Source organism: Pavona decussata, unplaced genomic scaffold (genome assembly GCF_977016875.1).
Source record: "Pavona decussata unplaced genomic scaffold, jaPavDecu1.1 SCAFFOLD_73, whole genome shotgun sequence".
NCBI classification, from domain to species: Eukaryota; Metazoa; Cnidaria; class Anthozoa; order Scleractinia; family Agariciidae; genus Pavona; species Pavona decussata.
The window spans coordinates 457,151-482,253 of record NW_028145492.1 but is presented as its reverse complement, the minus strand read 5'-3'; the positions used below and the strand labels follow the sequence as shown (position 1 = coordinate 482,253).

At 39.0% G+C, this 25,103-nt stretch overlaps 1 long non-coding RNA gene across 1 annotated transcript; it reads left to right on the top strand.

Moving 5' to 3' along the window:
* The first annotated feature begins 16,711 nt into the window (after positions 1-16,711).
* Positions 16,712-21,656, top strand: LOC146476723 (uncharacterized). The gene is made up of 2 exons (XR_014865534.1): positions 16,712-17,229; positions 21,115-21,656. It is a non-coding gene; the product is annotated as an uncharacterized LOC146476723 (long non-coding RNA).
* The last annotated feature ends 3,447 nt before the right edge of the window (positions 21,657-25,103 follow it).

Below are 25,103 nucleotides of genomic sequence, written 5' to 3'. Positions count from 1 at the left end.
TCAAATTTGACATTAATATAATGTTTCAACATGTAAGGAGCTATTTTATCGTAATCACACATTAGCCTCATGGGTTCACAGTTAGTACCCCAGTTCAACAACTGTGTTTGTGAACCCCCCTCGTGATTGTATCTTTTCATCTTGGTTTAACGACTATTTTAGCTTTTTGCTCAAAGACTCCGAGATCCTAGTCTCGAACAATACATCAATCTTTTCCTGCATTACCGCCCCCACCCCCCCCCCCCCTTCCCCCAAAAAAGGAGCAGTTCCAGTGCGCAACGGTACAGTTTTTGAGCTTATCCACATACTCCTAAAAGCTGTCTCGAATGACATTTCCTAATGTGGATTTGCCACTTTATTACTGTTCCCCTTCTCGCCTTTGTTGAATAAATTTGTCACTTTAGCACTGAAACGCTTATCCCAAAATTCTGTGAGGTCTAATTTCCGGCGCCTTCAAATGCCCCGAATTAGACTAAGGCCAGACTCCCAAATGCAACCAATTATGGTGCAAGGGGAGGGGGGAGATGACCACTGGTCGTATTGGGTGATGCGTAGAACACACAACTATTTATAAGACTTTTGTTTTTCGATTAAAAGTCATGGAATGCTACCTCAAGAGCTCGATCTCCTGAGCCCCGTGTTCTATTATAATTTAATTTGTGCTGACCTACATCCGTCAGTCCTCACTGGGCGATAGGGTTTGTTCGAATCCAGCGATTGGTCTTGTGGCAGGAGACCACAAGACGCAACGAAATATTTCCCGAATATTTCGTGGCACCATCTTTATGGATCACCTCATTAACGAAAAGGGATGTTTGAACTAGATGTCACTAAAAGTGTTGTGAGAAATACAATTCTACCTACACGGCTAGTATAACACGTGGAGAACAGAACACATTTTGACGTCGAGTCTTTGTAATCGATATCTGAACAGATCGAATCTCTGTTTTATACAATAACACACACTGAATACAGACATTTCTCATGCGAGCGTCATGTTAACCGCTAAGGGTGCGTTTGATTTACTCTGTTCCGGGATAAGAATAAATACAGCCATGGCAAGAAATCCCTCGTCTTAAGGCGGGGCTCTACCTGAATTTGAGTAAAATTTGAAGAGGTTTTAAGAATGGATAGAAGAAAGAAAATGATTTTTGGAACACTAATAGGCAGTTGATACCCATGCAAGAGCACCCCAGGTTGCTAGTGTACTAACTTGGTATCCGTCTATTAATTATTAACTAAAAATTCTTATTTTAAAACTTCACTAAATCTTCAACATTTCTTATTTCTCTTAATTTTACCAATCCTTCAAGAAAAATTATCTCCTCCCAAATATACCCAAAAATCACCCAAAAATTCACAAAATACCCCAAACATTGATTTGTGTAATGAATGGAGGGTTTTTGTATTGCTTGAAATGCAAACAAGATATTTCCATTTGACCGATTTTATGCGGCGTGAAAACGGCTTTCAGGTGTACCCCGACCTTAAGAGGCTGGCAAACAACAGCAAATTTCTTACATTCTACCCAACACAAAATTGTAGCTTTTATAATCCGGTTAAAGTTACTTGTTACGGTTATTGTCACGTTTTTGATCGGACGGTTCTGGTTTTGTCGTAAAAGTTTGCCAGCGACAGACCAAAAGACAAAATAGTTTGCAAACTTCTTGATCAGAATTTGGACTCTGGAATCTGATCACACACGCTAGTCACGCCACGCAATGACGTCATGGGCCAAGGGTGTATACGTAATAATATATGACGGTCATTGCATCAATAAGCTAACGGTAAAGATATAGTAGAATGGAAAGAATTGCAAATGAAGCATTTTACGAACACTAAAGCTGAACTGAGTATAAATGAAAGGTAAAAAAAAGGAAATTTTAAGAAATAGCATGGCTTTGTTCAAGTATTGACCCTTGATCTACAATTAATTGTATCTATCCACAGAGCTTTGGACCAAAAACATTTTTGGAATTTTAGTGAAGCCAGTAAATGCTCGGTCTAAAATCCATGCATGACTGGGAGACAAATATTCCTATCAAAACACTTGAACTATTGTCGGCTTTGTGGTTTACAATTATGTTCTAATTGACATTCCAATCCTAGTAGTATGCGGGATATTTGTCCCACGGAACCTAGTTTAATGGCCTTAGCTCCCACGAGTCTCCTGCAGCTCAGTGGTAGAGCATGCGAACTAGTAATCCGAAGGTCTTAGGTTCGACTCCTGATAGGAGCACTCGGATTTTTTTTCTCCGAGTATACCTGTGTCATTTACTGATTAATACATCATTCTCATGTTCTAGTTTGTTTGTCAAACGCCCTACGTTAAATGTGCATTAAGAGTTACAAATAAGAAAACTAAATTTTATTGGGTTCTGGTATGTAAAGATCACTCCAAAAGGCCACTAGACATTTTACAAACACTAAAACTGTACAGTATAAATGGCCATGCATGATTGCGAAGAACAATACTCCTACCAAAACACTTGTAAGATTGTCGGTTTTGTGGTTTATAATTACTTTCTAGTTGTTTTTCAAACGCCCTACGTGAAATGTACATTTACAAACAAAGTAGAGAACTTAAGTTTGGTGGGTTCTGTTTTGTAATGATCACTCCTAAAGGCAACCAGACATGATTACGAAGGATTATATTCGTCAACGGACGGGTGCCGGCATCAGTTAAACATACATCAGTTACATGACAGGAAAACATTATCCGACCTCTTTGGTCTTCAGTAAATTCTCAGTTCAAACCATGTTTCCTGACTCAGCACCCTACTCCCCTTTCCTTCTGTAATTGTTATGGGTTTTACTCGCGGCTGTCTGCTACGGCCATTATCCATAGCGTAAAGTTTCTGATACATTGCTTCTTTTGAAGCTATGGAAGGGAAGCAATAATATGCATGCGTCTCTAAATTCAAACGTAAGTTCTACGAACTCGCACTATATAATGACAACGAAGCATCCTTCTCTTGAGTTCTTTTCTCACTTGATCTGCAACTCTGATTTAAGACCAACTTTTCTGGTTTCTCTGATTGACTTAGGCAATGTCAGCGGAAAAGCTCACCCTTCTCTTATTTTTTCGTGGGTTATGACTTGTGTCGTTTGTAGAGTGCGATCCCTCAATAGAAAAACTTTTCCTGTGTTTTCGCAGGAATGCAGGGTCGGCTACAGGTATTTGTGGCGCACTCTTACTTCTCTGTCTCGTTAAGTGATTTTGACCACTTGCGCTGTCTTCTTGGATTCGCTTGAGATTGTGGTAAATAACTAAAAAGCACTTTTCGATATCTCTCTCGTATCTCGAGCTGTTTGTCACTAGTACTTGTCGCCCATTCGGAGTTGTTTTCTTGTCCATGGTCTTCAACACACAGCAATTGTCACTTGGTTTACAACATTCAATTGTCTTCAAAGAAGCGTTCATCTGCTTGGGGCACTGAGACAGATCACAAGAGTCTCTACGCGCCTTACATAACGTATTTGGCAATTAAGACGGAGGTTTCTAACCTATCAGATTCGATAGGAAGCGATAATGAAAGTAAAATGGGAACACTACTAAGGAAAATTATACGCCTGATTAGAGACAGACAATTTTCGGAACGTCATCAGCTTCTTAGTTCGAAATGGTTCCAAATCCAAATTACAACACGCTAACTATAAGCGGACAATTAAAGTAAGACTAGCAGTTAATCCTTTAGAATCTATGATTTTGGAATATCCCTGGCCAAAGTTAATAGGCCTTTTCCGAATTGCTTGAACCTCGACCATTACGAGGGCGAGGCTAAGTGCAAAGCTCTTCATGTGAAAATTAGTCTTGTTTGCACATGAATGAAAACTAATTTTCATAATAGAAACCAATGCTAGAAGCCTCTCTTTAATGAGGTTCAGAGCAACTCGGAATTGTTCTCTTGACTGGTTATGAAACCATGCCATCTTCAAAGTTGATGATAATGGAACTGCAATTCATCTTTAGTGTTGGAAAGGCCACGACCATACACAAACCATTGTTTTAACAGTCACACTTCAGCTGAATATCTTAATAGAACGTTTACATTGGTCAGTTGTTCCAACACAATTCAAAATCGATTGTGGTTTGTGCACGGTCGAGGCAAAAAAATGAGCAGCTAACGAAAATCTCGTAACCATTCATAACCATTGCCTTTTATTAACTATACCCCGCTTATTTCGAACTGTCCAGAGCCCTAGTATAATAGCTCTTGGTTCTGTTCATTAAATTCAACGACGCCATCTCCATCAAGATGGACCACTTCACGTCGTTTCGTTGCCCGTCGTCATTCCGATAAACTACTCGAATTCATTGTTCAGTGCCTTTCATTTGATTTCACCCTTACGAAATTAATTTGTCACTTGAAAGATCTGCTCTGGCCATAGGAATGAAGAGTATTTGTGTGTGAATGAGTTTTTTTAAAGTGGAATTATGTATTAAACTTTCTGCACCGTACCTATTTTACTGCGGTAACTCTTTAATTTGTTTTCTAATAACCTTTTTTCTCTATTTTTATAAGCATTATTCCTGGTGTTTCGTTTTCTGGGTTAAGTAAAATCACTGTGATTGTGTTGAGACACCCTTAACTGTCTCTTACCTTAATGATAATAATTAGCAGCTTGTCTATACGTTAAAAAACGAATTCAATAGCAGGTAACAAAAACGTCTGAGCAGCTCACTTATGCTGACCTTCGTCCCCTTTTCATTGTAAGTAAACCTCATATTAAATCCAGAAATCGGACAACATTGATTATGAGGAGAAGAAAAGGGAAGGGGAGGTGGTGCGAAGGGAGGATGAAGTCTTTTCGCCCTTGCATGTAGATCTATCCATAAATCTTGAGCTTGTTATTATATTCTTTGCATCTACGCTCTCTGATTTTTTCCCGTTTATTGCGTAGGTCGTAAAAAGGTTACTTAAAACACTACTGACACGTTTAACAAATCATCACTTAGCTGCCGAGAGGGTGGCATTGTCTTCTTCGCCCACTTACGAGTCATTACCAAGACATCTGTATGATCCTGTCTGTTTGGCCGTTTTGAATATTGCTAAAACTGCCTCCTGGAAGTTCAGAGACGGTACTTATAAGGTCTCTCCAGGATAATGAAGAGACAAATATGTTGCGGCAGAAAGCATAGTGTTATTATTCTTAAAATGCCACTAAACAGAACTAACATTATGAATCTCAAAAGTATGTCGGTTCTTATCCTGGTGGCGAAAGAGTATGGGTGTAATTTTCAAAATGAACGTTGCCTGACTCTTATCTATGAATTATAGAATGATTATAGCGACCTTTCCGTCAGTATTGTCGTCGTCATCATCATTATGCATTGTGAGAAAGTTTATGTTCTAAGTAAGGCAAAGGACACTCCCTTCAAAAGGAGTTTCTGCCATTTACCCGGACGAATTCTCTACTGCTAGAATGCATGTATGACTTAGGTGACGGCGTATGCAACAATATCGGCAATCCGCGTGAATAAAAAAAACTATCCGATACAATATCTTTTAAAAATTCGATCATTAGTTAAATAATTCCAGGCCTTTGATTGGCTTAGCGGTCACGGGAGATCAACCATTTAACTATGCCCAAGGACTAGCAGCCATTGAATCGTCTTCTGATCTTTCTTGAATGATGAAATCCATCAGCACGATGTCTCTCGGTTGCTTACAATAAAATAGTCATTCCACTCGCGCATGTTGGATATGTGTTGATTAAAACCAACTCGACGGGCTCTCTACAAAGTTACCATCTCATATCCAACGCGCGCTCGCAGAGTAATTGTTAACAAGACAACATAATCCATGCTATTGTAAATCGTATCGTTTACATAGCAAGCTTAGGAAGAATTTGTATTGACTGAACAGGTTGATATAATGGAAGGCTTGGGTGTAATTTTTGCCAACGGCTAAAAGATAGTAGACATAAACACTTATTTCCGTTCAGTTGTTTATTTGCCACGAATTTTAAAAACAAGTATATATTCATACTATTGTCTTGAATATATTTGTTCCCAATGTTGCGTTGCGGTCTGAGGATCAATGGATATAGATCATGATTTACAAATAAACAATAAACTTTATTTGGGCACCCAAAAATATTCACGGAAATTTCTTCGAGGGCATTTTTCTGTTCCGAGAAGGAAACAGTTTTCCTTTGGCTTCATTCATCACTGAAGAAAGCTGTTTGGGAACGGAAAATGTGCATGAATAAATATCCGTGCACAGTCTTACAAACCATTAGAGCTATTGTCATTAGGGATGCTGGCTTTTTAATTATTTCCTGCACCACTTTCGATAAATGTTTTGAAGTCTTCGTCTATTCCAACTGAGATTTTCAAATGCTGACTCTCACTGCAATGAAGTGACTTAGGTCGGTTTGAAAACTGGGGATATCATCAGATATTTCCAGTTGAGTTGGGGCATATTTCGTCAAGTGATTCATTTTTCCAATCTTCGGAAGACAAAACAAAAATGATTGATTATATTTCCGCAAAATTTCTATCAAGCAAAACGCTCTGCCGCTTTCGGGAGCATTTTATTATAGTTTCGTTTCTCAAAGCTCAACGCGCAAAACGAGAACTAAAAGACAAGTTGTTACATGTGTTGTGGTGAAAGAGAGTACCGTAGTGAATTGGTTTATGATATTAAACAACAGGATAAAAGTTTCAATAACATTCTTGCGGAAACAGAAAAATGAGGTCGACTATTACCACTTAAATTCCCTGCAGACAAAACCGGAAAACACTTCAATATCTAGGATATTGGACCCAGCCATACTAAGAGTGTTTTTTTAAAAGCTGTTTGTTGTCAGTCCAGGCTGCTCCTTTAAAAACAAAAATATTGACTTCCCTTGTTAGGGGCTCGTAACGTTCAGCTTGGTTCACCATCTATATGTGCCAGTAGGTTTTAGTGGTAAAAATGTGGCCACGGTGCATTGGTGAGAAAAAAGGAATATAATCAACAGAATTTACTAACCAACAAAGTTAATGTTGTCATGTTCGTAAGCTGTTATCATTTGAGGGCAAGGACAATTTTAAGATCCAATGCCGTGTCCTCCGTAATCGATATGACTCTGCCGTAAAGAACTTTCGACAACATGTAAATGGTCAGAAAATTCATATCATTGGTCCCCTGAGTTATCTTCAAACACGCTTAGTTTTAACAGAGAGAATCCATGATTCCTACTAGCTTTGTTGCTTAGGATATTCTAGTTAGTTAATTTTATTCATGACTGTGTGCTGACAAACTTCCCCATGACTTTGCAGTTACGACTGAATGAGCCAAAGTCGGGTTTCTTGTTTTTGAGTTGTTTGCTTTCAAAATTTGATGATGAGAAGAGTAACCCACTGGAGCGACACATGTTATTCGGGAGCACCAAGGTACACACTGAAAATACTTGCATCGCATGAAATTCAGCTCGAACGATCATAAGATAAACTTGCTTGATTTAAACATTACTGTTCGAACAATATTCCATATATTTATTTCAGGTAAATAAGCAGAGTACTCCTAGGGATTTGTTTGAACTTACAAATTCATTTGAAGCTTTATAGGCAGGTATATCACAGTCTTTCATCCATGAATGATCAGCAGATAACGGAACCGTTCGCATGATCACACCTCCACCTAAACTAATAACAGGATTTAAAGTATTTTGGCTAAGTCTTTTCTGCATTAGGAGCCGCAGTCATAACCCCGATGTAGATGGGGACAACATTTCTACGGAGTATTCAGTTGCGTCTTGTCTCTCTGTCCTTTCCTCTCTCCGTGAGATTATGCTGGTTCTCAAATAAAGGCTCTCTGCTGTCAATGCTTCTGACTTTGACTCGCCACATCCTCAGCGAAGCTCACTTTTCTCTCATTCTTCCTTAGAACATGATATCTGTTGGTTACGGAATGCGATCTTTCTCTGGAAACAGTGTTCTCGTACGTTTGCTGTCGTACAGAATTGGTCGCATGTCCTGTCGGATCGCTGTGCCTTCTTAGCTGCGAGTTATTTTGATTTAGTTTTTCATCTTGTATTCGTTTCAAATTGTGATAGATAACTGTCAATGACCTGTCGATGTCCTTCTGATATCTTGAGTTGCTTCTCACTTTTTTTCCATCAAGAGTTGTTGACTTGTCCATGACTTTGTATGAAGGGAGTCAGTTATCACGCAAATGTCAACTAAATTATGACAAGTAATTCACAAAATGGTAATTTTCACGCAGCATATTCCTTTATATTAATTGACTCTGCCGTAACACAATTGTCTTTAAATGCCAGTGAGGCAAATCCAACTTTTATTCCTCGCCTGATTATAGTGAAGTCTGTTGAAAAATGGCCCTAAACTTCAGTACGGTGTCTCATATTGCTACGGCGCATACGTTATGCGCATTTCGAGATCTGCAGGCTAAACAGAGTTATTTTTCGTAGTTTATAACTACGCGGGGAAAGAAGATCTGGGCAAGTGGTTTTGGAATCCGAAAAGAAAATCAGTACTTACCGCGCAGTTTTCAGAGATAATAAATTTTTAATTTGCGGGAAATGTCATTTGGGTTCCAATAGTCTTTACTATAAGATCTGCTTTTCCCACATAGTCATAAACGGCGCAAAAATACTGCTGTATTTAGAGGCACCTCCTTAACCGCAGCGTCTCTAATTATGAACACAGACACTGAAGCCCTTACGGATTTCAAGTGTTTGTTCTGAAAAGCATACAAAAGACTTCCTTTCTTTGTTTCCATGCACTGAGTAATGAAAACTCGGTTTTATGAAAGTTGACAAAATTCCGAACGCGCTAGCTCGTATTTTCCACACCTTTTTTCCACACGTTTTAGCTTACTCACTTAAGCTTCAACTCATAGGTCCATTATGTAAGCTACTGGGTTTTGCTACAGGGCATACGTTCTGTGCATCCCGGAATGGTCCGAGGGACTCTGGTTTCTTTATAGGATGATGCCTTCTAATGTAAAGTTATTTTTGCGCGGTTTATGACTTGCGTGAAAAAGAGGAACTCAGCAAAGGCTATTGGAATACAAAATGAACCTTTTACATTTTTTTGAGAAAATTAACGCATAGTGCATAGCCTTTAAGGACGGTGCCTACTAATATCGAAGTATTTTTGTGCAGTTTATGACTATGCGGGAAAAGCAGATCTTAGGGAGGCCTATTGGAATCCAAAACGAAAATTGGGGGTAGCCACGCATTTTTCAGAGATAATTAAGCAATGATATCTCTAAAAAGCGCCAAAATATGAAGCAATGTATGGGCTTTTTTCCTAAATTGAAGCTTAATTATCTCTGAAAAATGCATGGTTACCCCCAATTTTCTTTCGAGATACCAAAAGCGTTTGCTAAGTTTTGCTTTCTCCGCATAGTTTTAAGCCGCGCAAAAATATTCCTGTATTAGCAGGCACCACCCATAGGAAACCCGAGTATCTCGAGATGCGCAGAACGTATGCGCAGTAACAATAGTAGGCACCGTCCTTAAACTGTTCAAAAATACCTTTCTATTAAGACTTCATGGCATCATCCTCAAATAACGCCTTTCTCTCGGGGGGACCATACCTCAATGTTAGCACCGAAATATTAGAAACCAGCCGCGGATATAGGGGAGGGACCAAGGGTTGTCATTATTAATTCCGTTAATTTAAGCAACCTAAGCCGGCTTTAAAATCCATAACAAGGAGAAATGATAAAAGTGTAAGACTACCTATACGTATATCGTTGTGTTGTTCTTCTTTTACCCTAAATATTCGCACGCTGCATCTGAGGGCATTATAATAAAATTTTTGTTTACGAGAGTTCTATCAACATGCGAATTGCTGAGAAGTTTTGAATTTCATAGTTCAAGATTATAATGTATTTTATTTGTTTCAAATGAAGTGTGCTTTTGTCAAACCCACGTTTATCATAGCCTAATTAGACTATGTGGCGTAAGTAACTGCATTTGAGGGCATTATAATAAAATTTTTGTTTACGAGAGTTCTATTAACATGCGAATTGCTGAGAAGTTTTGAATTTCATAGTTCAAAGATTATAATGTATTTTATTTGTTTCAAATGAAGTGTGCTTTTGTCAAACCCACGTTTATCATAGCCTAATTAGACTATGTGGCGTAAGTAGCCATTTTCAAAGTACTTCGCACAATGTAATGTAACAAAAGATTGTTCACAAGCCTTCTTAGATTGAATCAATGTATCCAAGGGAGGATGAACGACCTCATCCTCTCTTGGTATATCTCATGATCACTGAGTATCGTAGGCTCTCAAGAATACATAATTGAACCTTTACTGCTCGGTTGGCAACGACTTCAAAATATCGGGAAGTGGGACCAATATCAGATATTTCCGTTCCGCTAACCATGCAATCACTAACCACTTGAAATCTTTGAGCTGAATTGTGACCGTCGCCTCATTATTTCTACCTAACTCTGAGATTTACAAAGAAAACGACTTCTAAATATCTTTGACCTTAGTCGTGAGTGAATTGTGATCCTGTACGTCCATCCCTGCGATAGCGTGATCTTGAATTTGTATCTCAAGTGGCTATATGCTTCTTGCGCTTTTAAAAACCATTATTATAAATGTAAAGTCGACAGCCACTTATAATAACCTCAAGCGGGCCTATATCGGACTAATCCCGTTGCTTAAATATGTATTAAGAAACGGCTTAAATTGTAATAACAATAAGTGGTTTTATTACATAGTAGATGAATTACAGCGTGCTAAAATGAATAAGTATCTGTATAGTTTACAATCAAACTTATTGATAGAAAACTAATTAAATACAAATATATTAATATTTAATGTGAAAACCCAATTAAAAAGAAATACTAAATAAGAACGCTAATATTTACACTACTTATGCCTCATTTAGAGAAATTCATATATCAATTACGTGAAAAAAACTTCTGCTTCAAAACCTCTTTGTCCTTCATAGACAGGAGGTGCGGTTTTTAGTTTTACAAAGAGCTCGATCGGCCGTGTGTGCATTTCCACCCCGGAAATTATCACGCTTTCTTGCGGTTTTCCTGTACAGCTGACGTCGCCTTTAGCGAAAATTGCTTCTGTTACTGATTACTGATCTGACTTCTAAAACAAATAGTTATAAAATGGTCTAGCTTCACAATTTATTGACAGGCATTTCATTTTGTTACTAATGATGTTTGTTAACTGAAACAAAAAGAAAATGTCGGTGTGTGTTTGTTAATCAAAGTAATCAGAAGTGAATTTCCCAGGGCTATCCAACATAATCATTGTTCAGCTGGTAAACGGAGCTAAAGCGCTTTGCTTCTCTCGATCACTAACCAGTTTCTTGGAAGGCTTGCCCTCTAACGAATACGTACTCTACAAATCTCCTACTATTTATTGGTAAAATTCCTTCCCGGTCGCGTTACACATGACGGTTTATTTCCTTACGTATACCGACACGTCAAACTCCTAAATCTATTGCAAGACTGGCGAAATAAGGCCGTCTTTCGTCTGAGATTTTTGCCGTGTTAATTAGTTTACCGCCACAGCCCAGCGACTGTGTTCCATGTCAGTATAGAGAATATTACTTGGTGAGGCACTTGCCACATTCAAGGCATCATACTATAAGTCACTTGGAACTGTACGCCTCTAAAATTATTGCCTTTTGTGTCCGTAATATCCTTACCATCCATTGTGGTCTTCCATTGTACTGTCTCCGCATATAAGACAAGTTAAGAGTTTTAATTCAGTCGAAATGAACGCGGACTTGATCCAGTTACTGTATCAAAAGAAAAGGTTACTCTTCTGCTCATATTCTTTGACGGAGCTTTCTTCAAGGAATGCGATTTTTCTCTGTCGAGGGGGTGAAGTTGCAGTGGTTCGTGACTAGGAGGTTCTGTTTGGCTGTGTTTTCCATTCCCTTCTTGTAGCCTGTTGTCATCGTGAATCCGCTTTAGATTGTGATAAATCACCGCGAAGGATCGCTCAATATGCTTCTGATATTTAGAGTCGTTGCTTTTGACTCTTGTGGTTTCCATTCTGAGTGGCACAAAGTTAAATCCTGCATTCAGAAAGTTTCAGCTCTCTTCACTTAGCCGATCAAGGACGAATTCGTCAAAAGGAATAGGTCATTTCCGAGTTGCACTGAACCTCATTGTGTAAGCGAGGCTAAGTGCAAAACTTTTCATATGAAAATTAGGTTTGTTTGCATATGAATGAAAACTTATTTTCATAATAAAAACTTTGCACTTAGCCTCGCTTTTACAATAACGCTCAAAGCAACTCGGTAATGGCCTATTAACTTATGGAGTCGATTCTGAACTGTGATTGGTCGGTTTGGTAGCGAATTAGTAAATAGAGATGACAAGTGTATCTATGGTGTTATTACGGGCGAATAAACTTGCGAAGAAGAACACGTTTTGTCGGCACGAGAAACAACGAGGGCCGAAGCATCATTGGTAGTAACGCAGGGGTATGAAAGGAAGGTTATTAATGCACGCGGTGGTCATCGAGGCTTGAATAGAACCGACCCCGGTCCATTCACTCATTCCTACGTAGTCTCCCTTATTTATGTATTTATTTATTTATTTATTTATTTATTTATTTATTTATTTATTTATTTATTTATTTTTTCTTCATTTATTTTTTCAGGTTTCGTCTATCGCATGATCGGCCCCTTTTTCCCTCGTAAAGCCTTTGAAAGATTAAACCATTTGAAGCATTAGCTGTGGTTCCTAAACCCAGATTTCCAACGATGTTTCTTTTCGTGGGTTTTTTGGTTGGTCGCTTTTATCTGGCCACCGTTCTTACCGCATTTGATTTATGGGAGGTTGCTCGACTCAGCTAGGTCTATATTCAAGTTATTTTCAGTTGTCTACTTGTATTGCGAAAAAAAAGTTTCTGTACTCTTCATATGTTTTCTCATACATATAGCCATTTGTGAAATCCCGTTCGGTGCATAAATATTGTATGTTGTTTAGTTTGGGGGTACAAGCTCGTAATTTACTGGGCGGGGCTTTGTCGATTGTATATACGTTTATACCGTTGGAATGCTATGCGTGCAAAATCGAAGACTATTTCCTGTTCCAATCAGAATTTCTGGGAATTTTGTTCCTTGAGAACTAGTTTCTTTCTGATGGTACACATGAAATAGCCGTGAGGGAGTCACATTAGACTGTTCACAGCCCCCCTATTTTTCCGTGGGATTCTCGAGACCGGTTGGGTTCGATGGAACCGCCGCCATCTTTGTTTATATAAGCGAGCGCAATCTGGGGAGAGTGTCTAAACTACCGAGGGGAGCGGGAGTGGGTGTTAGTATAGTGGGGGAAGGGAAGCGAAAAAATAACTCCGCTCCCCTCCCCTCGGTAGTTTAAACACTCTCCCCAGATCGCGGTCGCTTATACCGAAGCGTACCGGTCTCGAGAATCCCACGGAAAAATAGGGGGGCTGTGAACAGTCTAGAGTCACATCGGCTCTGCGCCCTCTTCCACACTTCCTCAGCTGCATGGAATAATTCGACCCCACCATCCTTACATGTAATTTATAAAGCTAATCACCAGTTGGGCTCTCACTTACATTATCTCAGTCTGTGAGATATATGTGAGTTCCTTTCTTGTATCTTGCAATCGCGTGCCTTCCTGATCAGCCTTTCATATATCATCACATGGCTCGCAGTTTGTTCATACCCATTCATTAGGGCGGTCAGGGGACATGTTCCCCTGGATTAATTATATTTTTACAGTCAGTTAAAATATTTGTTTTCTAGCCGACAAGTGGGACACTAACCTAACTAACCTAGATTTTTTCCGCTGTGGAGTCCTGGGATTAGTGAGGACATCACGTGACTTAGGACTGCATATAGAGCAGTTGCTGAAGTTGAGTTTAGTAGTCGTTAAGCATGTGCTCGCCGTAACCATTAAAATTCGAACGTAAAATACACCTAATCTTACTCTAGTTGAACAAATCGTTTCACCTCTCTCTTTAAAATATACTTTGACTTCATGTCCTTTAATTTGGTGGCAAGCTGTCCCACGTTTCTTCTCCTCTATACTGTACTTAATTGAAAATTTACCATAATTTGTTCTTTTGTAGCTTATGTGTAATTTTGGTGAAGATCTGGTATATGAATAGCGTCATTTCTTGAAAAGTAATCTGTGAAAGGTAAAATTTCCACGACAGTTAGAATACATAAACAAGGCAGCTATCTGATAAGAATTTAACTCATCTATATTCAGTAGCCCTAATAATAGAAATAGCAGCCTTGATCCCCATCTATATTTAGAAAATGTCAAAATTCTAACAATCGTCTTTTAAATTTTGTAAATACCTTGGAGTCTTGTTTAATAAGTACTTGCCCAAAGAATTGAAGCATTATAAATGGTATATAATGTTCTTAATGATACATAATGCCTTGCTTGATCATTATACCTGACATGTTTAAAATTTTGGTTTCTACTTGTTTAATATGTTGTTTCCAAGATAGTTCTTTGTCTATTAAAATTTAATTCCAAGAACTTTGTACTGTTGACTTGTTCAATAATTTGCTTATCAATTTGAATTTCAGAGTTACGGGATTTCCTTTTATTTATGGCTTTGCAAATAATAAATTGGGTTTTACTCACTCCAAGCCAATTAGCAACTTTACACGACTGATTTGCAGTTTGATTTAATATTTCAAGAGCTCTTGACAATAAAATAAATTGCTTCATCTGTAAACAGGAGAAATGGCAAAACGTTTCAGTGGAGCTTTCTGAAATGTCATTTATATAGAACTGAAACAACAAAGGAGCATGAACCGATCGCTTCGGTACCCCACAGCTAAGAAGTGAAACATCTTATAGTTTATTATGTTTCTTATTCGTGAGATTAAACCATTCCATTGCAGTTCTTCGTACCTCACAATGTTCAAGTTTATGTAGTAGTATCTCATAATTAACGTACCAAATGCCTTGGAAAGCTCCAGAACTATCCCAACAGTATATTCATTTCTTCCAATTTCCCGTGATATTTCCTTAATAAATTTTATTATTGCTTGTTGGGTAGAATGCCTTGCTCGAAATACATATTGGCTTTTAAATAAGATGTCGTGTTTGTCAAGAAAGCTAATCATTCTTTTGCCCATAACCTTAGATACATGATAACATGATAACATAAAAAATTGGCCTATGATCTGAAAGTTTTTTTTAGTAATCATTTCCCTTATATATACTGGTGTAACTAATGCTGTCGAGAATGCATCGGGAATTTATTTATCCTTTGTTATTTAATATTTAGGTGTGTATTAATTGATCATTTTAGATAGCGCAGGTCCACATCAGGACTTAATGTCTTGCTAATTCCCCAACCTGCTTTACCAAATAAACTATGTATGTATGTATGTATGTATGTATGTATGTATGTATGTATGTATGTATGTATGTATGTATGTATGTATGTATGTATGTATGTATGTATGTATGTATGTATGTATGTGAATAATTTCCGTAATTAAAGAGACAAATGAGCATTAATTGTTTTTCAATGAAAGTGGCTATGTTTTTTAACTTTCTTTGGATCAATATCATCATAACTGCTTGACTTATTTGCATGTAATTTTGTGATTTGTTTGCCTATCTCAATTTTCGTAACTGGTTCTAAAAAGACTAAGTTAATATTTCTTCGCTTCAAACAAGATTTGTTGTACGTTTGTTGATTTACCGGTATTTTCGCAGCTAAATTTGGCTCTACATTAACGGCAAAATACTCATTAGATTTAGTTGCTATTTCATTTCGTACTGTAATTAATATTTCTTCATTTTCTTTCAATTTAGAAGACGTGCACTCTTTGGATCTATTTCTGTTAATATCTAAGTGTACGTCCAAGATTACTCTTAGATTCATTAAATTTCATATGATTATACGCTTCCTATGCAGTACTTTTTTTTGTTAAATTTATTTCCGTGACGTTTGTCAGTTATCTCATTTATTTCTTTCGAATACATTTAAGAATTTTCTATAAAGCTTCTTTTTAGTTTTCCTTGACTTAAGAATCTCCTTCGTTATTTAAGTTTTTTTTTTCTTCTTAAATTTATATAATTGCCTTTTGCTTTCACAAGGGGCAAGTATCTCTCGTAGGCTTTAATGTAGTATTAAACAGAATTTATTTCAAAGATTTGGACAAAGGCAGGTGAAAATGCAATAGAACACTTGGTCCCTACTAGGTATTTCAAAATCGCCCAATTGTCCCATCCCAGCTCCAGTATAAGAATTCTTAACCCAACCTGAAAATTTCCCGGCAAATTTGCGCTAGCAATAAAGAGGAAAAAGATCCTGACCATTTTCAGGATTAGTGCAAGTATTGTATGCATCATGACTGAAGTCTACATTCCATGCTCAATCATTCCGTTGCCAGTTACTAGTTTTTGAAAACAGTAAAAGGTAGCATTCTATCGCAACACTCGACTTTTCCCACGTTTCTGTCTGTTTGTTTCAAAACAAAAATCAACAAAGAAAAAAAAACGCGTCAAAGCAGGAATGGTAGAAGTGAAAAATGAGATAACAATTCAGTTCAGCCTGCGGGCAAACAACTTGTTTTGGTAAAAGAGTGCGATTGAATAGTGTAAGAACGTTTAGAAAATTGAGATTTCGAATTAACTTGGAGACTTTATAAAAAGAATGTGCCTGCAATTTGTTGCTTTACTTTGTAAGCGAAAGAGGCTAAAGTCAGGATCACGAAATGCTTTAATTAAGAAAAATTAATTAAATGATTTAAAAGCTGTGTTGTTTTTATTTCTCTTTGCTCACCCTATATTTAGCCACGTTGTAATTATCTAGTCTCGGGAAGTCTATTCATATAAGCTTATATAGTCTCATTAAGGCTTCCTTGTCACATTTAGTGATATGTTATTAACAATGATTTCCTTTCAACCTGTTTTATATGCTCTGTTGTGTGTGACTCAAATAAGCTAATAAAAAAATTAATTAGCAACAACAGAGGAATGGCCACTTTACCATCGAGTATCGGCAAAAATACTTGCTATCAATTTTCAGTCTTTGGTTTTCTAAGAGCACTCAAGTTGATCTTGACTTGTGTGTACTGCGACTATACTGGGCTTAATGCATCTATTTTCTGGCGATACCTCACATACTTTCAGAGAGATAAATTGGACAGGGCCCGTCTACAGTAAACCATTATTTGAACATAAATGGGCTACATCTACAAAGCAGGAGGCAGACATCATTCAGGAGATAACTGGCAAGTGGCCAGCTACGGTTCGATCGGAATGAAAACAGTATGTACCGATCCTTTTCTAACTGTTTCTTGCCTATACTGATATGTTAAGTTCGATCGCGAGATGTTTTGTGGGGTAGTTGTCATTTTACATTCTAAAAGGCTGTGGCCCTTCAAGAAACAATTTTTATTCGGGAGCTTCGCCCTTCATTTGCTGTTGAGAGCGAAAAAACAGAGCGAATCATTTAATTGGTGTTCTAAATAATGCCTATGTTTTCAATGAGAAAACCTATGAAGTATCCCGGCCTAATTGAAAGAGGTTTTTAACCTGCAACTTGCTGCGAATTTGGGGAGGGTGTGGGAGTATTCGGTGGTAGTTGGGCAAGATGTCACCTCAACTATTTTGCGAAATGCGTTTTTCCAAAGAGTGTGTTAGGTATATATTGTCTGAATCATTTTGACTAAAAGAAAGGCTGGCGTGCTTTTGTCTGTTGAATACATATTGACTGCGTCAGACATTCGGCGACTGTCTTATAGTGTACGTTCGAAATTAAATGAAACAAATAGCAATGAGTCTAGATACAGGAAAGTTTAGTAACTAAAGATACAGGATAGATCTAAGAAATATTTGACGTTATGTATCACAATTGGCAGTTACACGGTGCTCTCCCACGTTCATGATAATAATTGGAATTATGGAATGTTAATTTTGTCTACGAATGAGGGAATAATGACTTTCCCTTTGGAATAGACCTGTGTTCTTGAAATATTCACCTGATTACTATTAACAGTTACTGATAAGGGATTGACTTTAATTCAGCAAGGATACTAAACTTAAAACTGATCGTGCTGGATCACTTTTTTTTTAGTCAATTAGAGTTTGTTCAAAGAATTTGAAAATTAAGGTGGCGTTAAACCGTACATTTATCAGTGCAGTGATCTGGATTCTTCCAAAAGCTCCAGGTGGGCCCTTGTTTTCAAGAAAGGTCTAATTATTTAAGGCAATGCTACGAAAGAAAACGTTTCGTTGCCTTCAAGTTTCGAGTTAGAATTACGCCGGTTTTTTTGTTACTAAATGGATTCCGAGATGTAACTGTTACGTGCCAATAGCAAACAGTTCTTAGTAAACGATTAGGCTTCTTTCTCTCACCATAAATTTGCATACCTAGTACTGTTATTTATACGCTTGATAGAACTAGCGTGCATTTTAATTCTTCATTGGACAACTCAATACTCTATTTTCTGGTCATGGTAAATAGCAACAGTTCGAAAACGTTGTCGGTTGTAAATCGACCCAGAGTGTTCTCCCCAACGACGGAAGACGTTTGATTGGAATTCTACATAGTACAGAGTGATACATGATACGGTATAGTTTTCCCTTGATACTTGCATTGATAGCTTGCGGACAAACTTGATCTGCTAAAGCGTCCTTGGAAAAACGGCAAACACTGTCAATGCTTTTGTGAATTCATCTGTTGTGCTAGCATCACAAAACTCCGGATCCTACAGTTCTTAGGGAGCCATACGTTTTCAAAGGACTAGGCTACACTCTTCACTTAAACTACTTGAACTTAATTTCCGACCTTCATGGATAGCCATAAGTATCAGGCCATGTGTGTGTCACATCTCTGCAGCCGATTCCCTTTCAAGGAAATTAGACACTTCATCACCAGTTCTTAACCCATTGAATTGTTGTATCAATGTCTGATCCATGAAACCAGAAAAATTCACTTTTGTCTTGTATATCTCGGATCGGGTGCTCTCGTGGTGCGATCTCTCTTTGTCTCTGGATACAGTGCCGTCATACTTATGCAACCCTGCAGCAATGGATGAGAGCGCATTCGGTTCGCTATGACTCCTAAACCTAGTTTGATTTGTCTCCAGGGTCTTGTCTTTCTCTGAGAAATTACTAACTTGATCAACAGTCCTTGACTCATTGCTTTCTGGTATCAACGTGTGATTCACGATGCTAGAAAAACTTACTCTCCTCTTTTTCCTAGTGTCAGCAGCTTGGGCGGTTGTAGAATGCGACCTCTCGCTGGAAGCAGTGTTTTTGTATTTTTGTAGTAAACCAGTATTGGATGCACGAATTTGCGGTTCGCTGTGCCTTCTTCTCGTTGAATGATCTTGACTTGGTCTCTCGTCTTGTATACGTTTCAGATTATGATAAATAACTGCAAAGGACCTTTGTATATCTCGTTCATATCTTGAATTATTTTTCACTTTTTCTCCATTCAACTTATCCATGCCTCTGTACTGATTTAAGGAATAAAAAAGGCGAATTGTAATAATCACTCCCTGGTTCACTTGTACAACCTTACCGCACCTTACTGCTTTCGAATGCCAATGTTGAACGCCGATCAATTAAGAGTCTTGCAATCCCTCCCTGCTGCTTTAGGCAATTCTAAAGTGGTAAGTGCTTTTGGTCTTTGTTAAATGCTCAATTATAGCACTGAGGCGGATACAATAAACAGATTGTTTTGCTGATAAAAGGCTATTAATGGAAAAGTAATAACCTCGACGTTGAGTTGTTTACGGCGGTTATGAAATCGGCCCGTTATTTGTCAGACACTGGCATCCTTATGAGCTTTATTGCTTTTATGCAAAGCCTAAAAGAGACATGCTAAAGAGACTCACCCAGGCTTGTGTTTTTGGCAATTAAGAACCTAACATGCCTTCGGTTGGAGTCTTGCTGAGATGTCACATTAAGCCACCGAACTGTGTACGCATTTATACAAGCTGTTAAGAACGATCGAACTTTGAGGCTCCATTCGGAGTCGACCGGTAAAATGGTTTATCTGAAAAATATTTAACATGAATTTTAAGGGAATGGTTACAAGGACACGATATCTCATTGAGAATCTCGAGTTTTTTTATCGAGCATCTGACTTAAGAAAACTGAAATATCCCCCTATCTAGCTTTTAATAAGAGGAAACGGGTTCTGCAGACCCCCTCCTTCTTTCCCCCTCTTCCCTCAAAGCGTTTGCTATGTTTAGGACTGTGCAGGTGGAGAAAAAAGCTATAAAAGTGTGACCATACCGTTCAGAGGAGCACTTTCCAATGGGAACGATGTGCATTCTATTTTTTGGAGTCTTTCCTAAATTTTTCCTAAGGATTTGCGTCTGTTATGAATGCCTGCTGATCATCTGAACTGTTCACCTATAATTGGAAAGAAAATGAAAAGGCCGCCTTTTGTGCGGCAATGCACAATGTTCAGTCTGCCCATAAGTCAGTAATATCCGTTATAGCACTGCTATTTTTTAATTGTTTAGCCTTAAGAATGAAGGGTTGTCAGATGTCTTTGATCGTTTAATGAAAGTTCCAGACAAAATGAGATTACCACTGACCGGAACGACTTTGTATTGTCGCTTTTTTTTCTTTTCGTTTTGGTGTTCAATTCGTTACCAACTTGAGGCCTAAGTTTGTTTTACATTCCTTCGTTCGTTGATTGATTGATTCATTTGTCCAGTGTAATTTGTTTGTTTTCCTTCGAGTCATTTTTGATTCGATTATTTATATTTCAAAGAAGTGGCAACTGTGTAACTTAATAACCTTTGAGGCCCATGTCATATTTCTCATTTTACTTCAGGATCAAGAAGTTCCACTATGAAGTTTAACTCTTCCTTCACTTCACATCTGCGGTGGTGTGAAATGCAAATTTAGGTGTCTTTGATTCGTGGCATATTGTTGAATCCAGCTTCTTTTGAAGTAAACGTGATACAAATGATCTCATAAACAACACCAATTCCGGGAGGGGGTACTCCCTTATATGGGCTATATAGGTATGTGCGGCCCCAAATGGTATGGTCTTTTAGCCGTTTTGGTCATAAATAGGGTATCGATTTTAGCCATTTTGCCGCCGTTTTGGTAATAAATAGGGTACCGATTTTTGCGCTCTGGTCTTGAATTGTTTTTTTTTTTTTTTTTTTTTTTTGTTTTTTTTAGAAGAAGCTACTTCTTCATCATGATGTTTACGGCAACTGTGTAAGTGCCGCAACGGCTTGTCACGCGCCAGGCTTCAGGAGTTTTTGAACTGAAGTTGACCAGACACTATAAACTTAAGAATTTTTGGTCAGGTCATAAATAGGGTAGGGAAAATCGTTGCACTAAACCGATCTAAATCGTAAACGGTTATACACTGCTTTAATCTTAGTTTTGTCAACTTAATTTGATAGGTTAACTCAACCAAGACCTTGCGGTCTAAATGTTTTAGTTTCCATCATAGTTTTTATTTGGGCGAGACAACTGTGCTCAAGATTTCACCGATAATTTTAGTAAATGTTTAAATATCGATACTCAAGCTACTTTGACAAGGTGGTAACCCTGAAGACCGCAATAACGAGTGAGTCGTATATACAAAGCTACGTCATACTTTTCATTTGACTGCTGCTGCTAAACCATAAAGAACAGAAAAAGCTGGAAACATAGTGGTTCAGTTAAAACTTGTATTGAAACGACTTACAGTATTGTGGAATGTGGTCACAGCTGCGGACAGATAATCACTTTCTATATATATATATTAAATGATAAGATTTTAATTAGTACAAAGTTGTTAATTGCCTTTTCATTGCCTCTTGGTCTCATGCATGAAGCATAGCGTGACAGCCTGCCTCAAGACAGATCTCTAAAAGTTCGTATCACTCGACTGTTCTCAAAATCCTTTCACTGGTTCGATGAACCACAATACCGATTTTTTTATTGTTCGTTAACAACTTGCCTGATACCAGTGATTCCGCATTCGGGGTAGTATGCTTTGCCGACGATACGAAAATCTTTAGGACAATTATTTCTGTGAAGGATACTAAGACCCGAAGGCTAATTTAAACAACCTTGTTGCTTGGTCAGAATAATAATAATAATAATAATAATAATAATAATAATAAGGAGCCCTGGCAGCTTAAGACATCTCAGGCTGTTAGGGCTCTCCTCAAGAAAAGAAACTGGAGCGCCCCAGGGCCCAACAAGCTCGTAAACTATTGGTGGAAGCGTGCGCGTGCACTTCATGACGGAGTCACACGGGCGTTCTTGGCGATCTCTGAGAGTGAAGAGAAGTTTCCTGGATGGTTCTCCGAGGGAAAAACAAGTCTCCTACCGAAACCAGGAGATTTCTGATGTGAAAATCAGAAAGCCTATAACGTGCTTGAATAACATATACAAGTGGTTCACATCCTGCCTTCAAAGCCCTATGGATAGTCACCTGAAAGAATTCGATCTAATGGAGGGACAACAGAGAGGCGCCAGAGCTGGCTGTAGCGGCACGACAGACAATCTATGGATAGAGAGAATGGTGACTCTTGACTGTCACAGGGGTAAGAGAAACCTTAGCATGGCCTGGGTAGACGTTAGGAAAGCCTATGATTCGGTCGACCATACCTGGTTGGCCAAAGTTATGAGGATCCATCGCTTTCGTAAGTGGTTATGTGGAACCATTAGTCATCTTGCAGTTAGCTGGAATACCAAGATTGTTGCTGTCACGAAGCAGGGACCTGAGATCTCCCGTTCGATCTGGTTTCTCAAGGGGTTACCTCAAGGCGACGCTCTCTGTCCGCGCCTCTTTACCTTGTGCCTAAGCCCAGTAGCCTGGTTACTAGGTGCCACCGAGGGATATAGGCCTTCAAAGCCTATAGGAACAAAGGTAACCCACCTGTTATATATAGACGATTTTAAGGCGTTTGCATCGACTGGGGCCAAGCTGAACAGAGTTTTCAGGTCTGCTAGCAACGCCATGCAGGATATGGGCTTACATTGGAACCCTAAGAAATGCAATGTCCTTCACGTCAAAAGGGGCAACCAAGTGCAAGATGCGGTGGGGACGAAGCTGGACCAGTCATCAGTGGTTGAGAGTCTCAAGCCAGGGACCAGTTATAAGTTCTTAGGAGTTCAAGAAACAGTGACACAAGATGAAAAGCTGGCCCTTGAGTGCGCAGCCAAGGTGTATCTGAAAAGGCTATCGGTGAAATGGTCTAGTCCTCTGTCAGATATAAACCGAGTAAGAGCCAGCAACCAGTACACAATGCCAGTCCTAACCTATCTGATGTGGACTCAACACTGGCCAATCACAGAACTGCGAGTTATCGACAGAGAGGCTAGAAAGATCATCTGTGAAAACGGTGGAAAACATCCCTTAAGCTCGACGGCGATAATGTATTTGGCAAGAGAAAAAGGAGGGCGTGGCTTGCGCTCGGTTGAGCGCGAATACAAGTTAACCAAGATCAAGGCAGCAATAAAGCTCTGTCAGAACATGGATCCCTCTATGAGGGCAGTGCAACAGTACGAAGAGAGGGCGGTAGAGAAGGGACACACTTCACTGATGAAGGAAGCGCATAAGTTTGCCGAGGAACTGGGCATGAGCCTGTCTTTGGAGTACCCTCAACCGTCGTGCTGGTCCGTGAGCGATCCTGAGACGGAGATTCAGGGGCCAAAGGTCAAAGAACATCTCAAGAAGGCAGATATGGAGAAGCTGAAAGAGATGATCAAAGAGGAGAAGTGGCATGGACGGTTTTTGCAGGCTAGGTGGCAGGATAGCGAGCTAAATCAGAGTGGATGTTTTGCTTGGCTGCGTGATTGGACCTGTGCTCCTACCCATACCATCGCTGGGGTAATGGAGTTGTACGAGCAGCTTACGCCTACTAAGATGTACACAGTCCACAAAACAGGTGTAGAACAGGGCGACGTCACGTGTAGACTGTGTGGGAAATCTCCTGAGACGCTTGCGCATGTGCTAGCGGGTTGCTCTGCTCTGGCCCAGTCTAAGTACCTAGTAAGACACAACGCAGCACTGAAAGTCCTCTTTTTCGAGATGACGGGGGATCTGAGGCTAATTGATTCAGTCCCTCCCTGGTACTCGTGTGCAGTGCCCAAACCAGGCTATGAGTCATCTGAGGCATTAGCGTTTTAGGATGTTCCAGTTTATGCTGAACATACCATCGTCAAGGCTAACAGAGTGGAAACCAAGAATAAGAAGGTTTGGGCTGTGGAGATGTCCTGTCCGTGGATGGAGCATCGGGAAAAGAAGTCTGAGGAGAAGACGGTCAAGTACGGGCCACGGAGATTCGAGCTGAAGAAGCGGTTCCCTGGCTATGACGTTGAACAATGTAACATCATCATTGACGTGCTTGGGGGATGGTCAAGGGATGTAGACCTGACAATGAGGAAGCTTTTTGGCAGCAGGGGTTATGACTTATTGAGAAGGATGCAGAAGGCTACCATCTCGAGTTCTCTCAACAAAGTGAGAACTTTCAAAGCTACCGTCAATTGACTTTCCTTTAGGGAATAGCGTAGAAGCTCCATATAGTTTTTGTGTCGGAGAACTTTTATATTTTATGAGATTTTTATATTTTAACGCTATTTTATTTTAACTCAGCAGTTTTCTTTTTATAGTTCCTTAACATCGCATAGGTTACGCTGCGCGCCCTGTGTGGTTCTATTTTAGCATACATACGTTTTGTAACTGCACATAATAATAATAATAATAATAATAATAATAATAATAATAATAATAATAATAATAATAATAATAATAACTTTTATCTACCCTCGGCAGTGTTTATAGCACAAGTGCTAGTGGGGCCGAGCATTAAACTTCACAAAGAAATAATTTAAATTGAACATAACATGGTCAAAAATTCCAACTGGCAGGAGGAAGACCATCTGGCTATTTACAAGCGCGGCCGAGGAGTTGAACTCAGGGCTACTGAGAAACAACTCCGGCTAGCGATCAGAGCGGGACTTGAACCCGGGACCACCGGATTCAAGTCCGGCGCCCTAACCACTCGCCCACGCTGCCTCCCACTTAGAATCATAACTTAGAATCATAAGCTCTAAAGTGCAACCAAAAACAGTGCAAGTTCCAGCGAATTACCAGGAAGAGGAATCCTATAAAGGGTACAGCTCTAGACGATAATACCGAAGAGAAATATCCGAGTGTCTGGATT